The following is a 6,390-nucleotide window of genomic DNA, read 5'->3' as shown; positions in this document are numbered from 1 at the left end:
ACTCTATAAGAAGAGATTGTGAAAATGAAATCTAGTACTATGGATAGTATTACCCTGGAGTGCCTGGTCCACACTTGCAGGCTGCTAATGAACTCAGTAGTGCTGGGGTATAGCTTAGTTGGTCCTTCCTAGGCGCTATGGAGAAAATTCAGTGTTGATTTCTAGCCTTATAGTCAGCACTTGTATTATCAGAGGCACAGTAAGATCGTCTAGATTTTTTTCCTGCTAAACTTTTTATTATAAAATGTATCTTCCCCCAAATTGGAGTTCTCAGTGTTTTCATTAATTTAAATATACAAAAGATCCAGAGAAAAGCAAGTTTACCTGTGTTTTTTCCTACTTTATTTAGGTTGGGCATGAGATGATGATTTTTTTTTTTCCATTTAAAATGTTAGCACCTCGGTGTTTGAAGCTGTTGCTTCCCAGTCTTTTTGTATCACAAACAAAGTGTCAATTTCCTGAGTATTGAGGGCCTTAAGATTGCTGAATGCTGGGGGAGTTCAGGACCTTGGATTTGGTTTATTAAAATTGTTTTTCCAAAAATCCCACCTTTTTTTTCTCATCTAAAATTTTAGGCTCAGGAAGGGGATGTAGTGTAGTGCAGCTGGTACAGAACTTGCCTAATAAAAGCCTGTGGTTGATTGCTAATACTACATCCACAGCAGGGTGGCAGCACCCAGAATCCTGGTACTGGGCCCAAGGTTAGTGGGTAGGGTTGAGAGCAGGAAGATCAGAATATTGGTCTTGGTTACATTACAAGTTCAGGACCAACCTAGGCTCTAGGAGACTGGGGGGGGGGGGGTGCTTCCTAACTGCTGAAGAGCCTGGTCTAAAAGCTAGTTCACTCTGAATGCGGCTAAACTGTTTCTCCCACTAAACACAGTTTTCACTAGCTGGGCTCACAGCATGGTTCTGTTTTGTCACTTGCAAGTGTCATGACATTGGATAGCTATGCTTATTTTACTTCGTTGAAAGGGGAATCAGTCTTACATCATGTCAGAGTTCGGAGAATTTAAAAATTTGAATATAAGCGAAATGCATGAATCAGATCTGCTCACTTCATTTTAGTTATATTTGATAGCACGTCCTGTTTTTAAAGCTTATTTTTTCAAAAACAATACATTTCTTCTATTCACTCAGCTTCCCTCTAAATGTTAACATTCTGCATAGCCGTAATAAACTTTCCAAACTAGTAAATACCCATAAAGTACTATCAGCTAAGCTACAGACTTAAGTTGTGCCTGTTGTCTTTTTTCTGTATCCATACACTATTTAGAATCCCACAATGCATTCTGTTGCCTTTATTTTTTAGCCTTGGCTGCTCTTTAGTCCTTGCTTTCTCCACAGTACTGGAGGTGGAGCTGGAACCTTACATGTGTAGTATCCTGCCACAGAGTTCCATCTGTCCGGAGGTTTGGCTGAAATTGTGCAGCCTGACACTGAATTTGTAATCCTGTCTTGCCTTCCTCAGTAGCTAGGATTACACAGATAGGTGTCACCAGACATGGTTTCAGTCATTTTCCAGATTGGATGTTCTGAGAGTGCTAGCCAGTTTAAAAATGTCTTTAATTAGTATTTATTTACCTGATTAATTTCATTACCAGATCGAGGTTTTTCTTTGTCAGGTGACTCACATAACTGTGTCTCTGTAGTGTGTCCATTACACGACGCTGATAAGATTCAACTACCAATGACGTCCCTAGATCACTTGGTTAAAGTGCCATCTGCCAGACTTATGCTCTGATAGTTTCCCTTTGTAGTAACTTGCAGGGAGGAATATTCTTGAGGCTGTTTTCTGATCCTAATTTTGGCATCTGGATTTCTACTGACTGTAACAAATACTACTGTGGATTTGATCAAATGTTAATTCACTACTTCTGTTCCTTTAATTATAATCAGCAAGAAGGGTGTATGTCCTATTTTTTTATTTAGTTATCATTCTGGGTTAGTCATTTCTGCAATTTATATTTTTGGCTAAATTGTCCCAGCTATAATCAGTAGAAACATAAGTTGACTCCGGAATTTATTATTTTTTAGTTCAGTGTTGGGAGTTGAACCCAGGGCCTTATTCTGCTATCGCCCTCTCCCACTGAGCCATATCCCCAGCTACCAATGTGTGTTTTTGTGACAGTGTTTGTTTAATCCCTGTAACAGTTGTAGATCTTTGTGTAGCCCCTGGCTGTCCTGGACCGTCTTTGTAGACCAGGCTGGCCTCAAACTCACAGAGATCCACTTGCCCCTCCCTCCTGAGTGCTGGGATGACAGGCCTGTGCCACCATGCCTGGCACTCGTGGGTCTTTTTAGTACTTCAGGCTACTCCTTTTTCCTTAACCCAGCTCCATTTTCCCCAGGGAATTCTGGTTCTTATTGGAAAGTGTTTAGATTACCCGTGGTGGTTTTTTGTTTTTGTTCTTTAAGCAATTCGTCAGATTGCAATGGTTTACACTTTTTTATTTTGGTTTTGTTTTGTTTTTCGAGACAGGGTTTCTTTGTGCAGCCCTCGTACTGCAATTCACTCTGCAGACCAGGCTGGCCTAAAAACCACAGAGATCCACCTTCCTCTGTTTCCTGCGGCCCAGGCTTAAAAAAAAAAAAAAAAAAAAAAAAAGCCTGTATTCCCAGCACTTGGAGGCAGAGGCAGGTGAATCACTGGGTTTGAGGTCAGCCTGGTCTACAAAGTGAGTCCAGGACAGCCAAGGCTACACAGAGAGAGACCTTGTCTCAAAACAAAAACGAAACAGTTAACAGAGCAGTGCGTGGTGGCGCAAGCCTGTAATCCCAGCACTCAGGGAGGCAGAGACAGGCCGTGACTTCCAGGCCAGACTTGTCTACAGAGTGAACTCCAGGACAGCTAAGGCTACACAGAGCCTTGAGAAAACAACAAAAACCTGTGTCAATGGGGCTTTGCATTGGAGGGTACTTTTATTTGGCCTCATTCTAGGATGGGGGTTAGGGGTTTAGGATGGGTTGGTTTTCATCCTATAATCTTTACCTTTAGCATGCTGCAAGTTGTGGTTTCCATTCCTCCTCTGGGAGACGGCAGTGTAGTAGAGTCTCCCGTGCCTTCTTGGTACTCGGAGAACACAGGAATACCTTCACGTACTGAAGATGACGTGGTCCTTAGGCTTCGGATCCGATGAATCCATTCGAAGTGGTTTTCCTGCACTGGGAGCTGAATTGCTACAGGCTGTGAAACTCCTTAACCCTGAGGCCTTCAGAATAGCTGTAACACAGGGCAGCGGCTGATGGGTTTGCAAGCGGAAAGCCGACTGCTGGAGCTCCCTTGGCTGGGCTCACGGGGGATGATGGTTCCCTCCGGCTGGGTCTGGAGGCTGTTTGCGGAACCACTCTGGAACTCCACCTCTTTCTGGCGCTCCTCGTGCTCCACAGGCGGCGCTCTGCCGCTGTTCCTGTCCACTCCCCCTCCTAGCCAGACGGCTCTGGGGCCCTCAAAGTGGTCTCGCTGCTTCCGCGCCAGGGCAGCCTTTTCCTAGCCAAACGACTATTCCCTTGTTCATTGCGTGTGTAGATCAGTTTGTGGGAATCGGTTCTTTCCTCCGCCATGAGGGTCCGTGCATCTACCCTGTTCATCAGTCTTGGTACAGCTCTTTACCCTCTGCGCTGTCTCTCCACCCCCGAAGATGACATTCTCAAGTGCTTCTTGAGAGTTCTCAACAACGCTGAGAGTGGGAAAGCCCCGCTTGCTGGCCGAGTTGTCCTGTAAACGAGCGGCAGCCGCCGGGGACGTCCAATGGTGCTGCTTTGTCTAGTTTCACTGGAGAGATGGCTCAGAGGTTAGGAGCACTGTCTGTCTGCTCTTTCGAAGGTCTTGAGTTCAATCCCCAGCAACGATCTGTAGTGAGATCTGGTGCCCTCTTCCGGCTTACGCGCAGACATTGCACACAGAGTAAATGGGAGGGAGGCGGTCCTACCTGCCGGACGCTTCGCTTTGCGGTGGAGCTTCGCTTTTGCTGTTCGTTTTTCACGGCTTCCCTTTCCTGGTGTGATGACCTGAGCTAGAGTCCTCAGCACTGTAAAAAAATCGGGTCGCAGCTTTGGGAAGGTGAGGATAAGAGGATTCCTTTGTACTAACCTTTAAATTTTTTTTTTTAAAACTTGCTTTTATGGAAGGCTGGAGAAGTGGCTTAGTATGTAACTGACTACGATTCCAGAGGACCTGGATCCATTCCTAGCATCTACGCTTTTAACTCCAGGTCTAGGGGATCTGGCGCCCTCTTCTGGCACCTGCACACGAATACTGCACAGACAAGGCACATACACATTCAAACAGCCCAAACTCGCCTTTTTAAAATTAAGTTTGTCAGCCGGGCAGCGGTGGCGTAGGCACGAGCACTGCCAGCACTCGGGAGACAGAGACAGGCAGATCTCTTGAGTTCAAGGCCAGCCTGGTCTACAGAATGGGTTTCAGAATAACCAGGACTACACAGAGAAACCCTGTCTTTAAAAATAATAATAATAATTAAAAATAAATAATTATTGCATTTACTGAGTCAGTGTGTGTGTGTGTGTGTGTGTGTGCGCGCGTGTGTGTGTGTGCGCGCGCGCAGAGGACAACCACTTCATCGTATGGTTGCCGAATACCCAGCACAGTCAGGCTTGGTGGCCGACTTGCCAGCCTGGGAGACCTTGCCTTAAAAATGAACTGCAGGTGGCATCCTGTTCACTCATTAACTTAACCACATTGTTCTTTACTCTTCCTTTTTACTTTGGTTTTTTTTCCAGACAGGACTTCTCTGTGTAGGCCTGGCTGCCCTGGATTCACTTTTTAGATCAGGCTGGCCTCAAACTCACAGAGATCGGCCCGCCTCTGCCTCCCGGGTGCTGGGATCACAGGCGCACGCATCACCAGTGTCCAGCTTCTTTGCTCTTTTTCAGTGTCTCCTGCTGTCTCTAACCACTCGGCCTTCCCTCCCTCTCATCCCAGTCTTCTGGTGTGGCCAGCAGAGTACGCTGCTGCTGGTCCTTAGGTCCGTAATGTAGCTGACCTCTGGCAAGGCATCTCCCCCACCACAGCCCTACCACATGGGAGATGGAGTCAGGGGAATCCTGAAAGCTGATTTGACTGGGCTACATCATAAAGCCTTGCCTCAAGACACCAGGGCCAGTGGCAAGATGGTTCAGCGGATAACGGTGCTGGCTGCCAAATCTGATGACCTAAGTGTGATTCTTGGAACCCACATGGTAGAAGGAGACGACTGACTGACTCCTCAAGGTTATCCTCTGACCTCCACGTGCACACCGTGATACTACATGTCTGCAACAAAAGAGAGATAAGCCACTGCCCATAGCAAGCCCATCCAGTCTTGTGTCCAGACATTTAGATGGGCCAAATCCACCTCCCAAATGCTCCTGTGTTTCACTGTTAGCATGGCCATGTCACTAGCTGTTTTATCCATGTCTGTGGCCCAAACCCAAAGCCTTCCCTGATCTGCTCCACCGAGTTAATAACCAATTCATCCTTCCACTTCTGTGCTGCCTAGTTTTATGCCCTTATGACATAGGCTAGAGTCATCTAGAACCCCGACGGATAAAGTGCCTCTTTAAGATCAGGCTGTAGGCGGGCCTATAGGGCATTTTTTTTTTTAACCTAGTGATTGATGGGGGAGGGCCCAGGCCATTGTGGGTGGAGCCATCCCTGGGCCAGTGGTCCTGGGTTCTAGAAGAAAACAGGCTGACCAAATCATGAAGAACAAGCCAGTGAGCAGCACCCCTCCATGGCCCCTGCGTCAGCTCCTGTCTCCAGGTCCCTGCCCTGACTTCCACCAGCGGTGAACTGGGATGCAGAAGCGTCAGCCTCCCTGTCTTAGGGTTCTGTTGCTGTGAAGAGACACCATGACCACGGCAACTCTTGGAAGGGAAAAACATGAACTTGGGCTGGCTTACAGTTTCAGAGGTTTAGTACATTACAGTCATGGTGGGAAGCGTGGCAGCAATGAAGCGTGGCGGACACGGTGCTGGAGAAGCTGAGAGGTCTACATCCGGATCTGGACCCAAAGGCAGGAAGGAAGAGTGACCCTGGCCTTGGCTTGAGCCTCTAAAACCTCAAAGCCCTCAACGAGAGAGACTTTGTGTCAAAAAGCCAAGAAGAAGGACTGGGGAGATGAGGCAACTAGCAAAAGTCTTTCTTTCCCCACTGCTGTGCTAAAACCTGTCAAATGCAGTGTGTGTGTGTGGGGGGTGGCTGGAGGTACAGTCCATCGCGGTGGGAAGCCTGGGTGGCAGGGGCCTGAGGCTGCCGTCAGGAGGCAGAGTGACCGTGGCTGCGTCTACTTATCCCCTTTCTCTCTTTTATACAGACCTCAGCTCAGGGCACGGTGCCCCCCACGGTGGGCGGGTTCTCACCTCCGTCACCCTCATCAAGGTGGTTCC

Source organism: Psammomys obesus, unplaced genomic scaffold (genome assembly GCF_907164565.1).
Source record: "Psammomys obesus unplaced genomic scaffold, mPsaObe1.curated_primary_1811, whole genome shotgun sequence".
Lineage (NCBI taxonomy): Eukaryota > Metazoa > Chordata > Mammalia > Rodentia > Muridae > Psammomys > Psammomys obesus.
Note: the sequence above shows the minus strand (reverse complement) of the source record.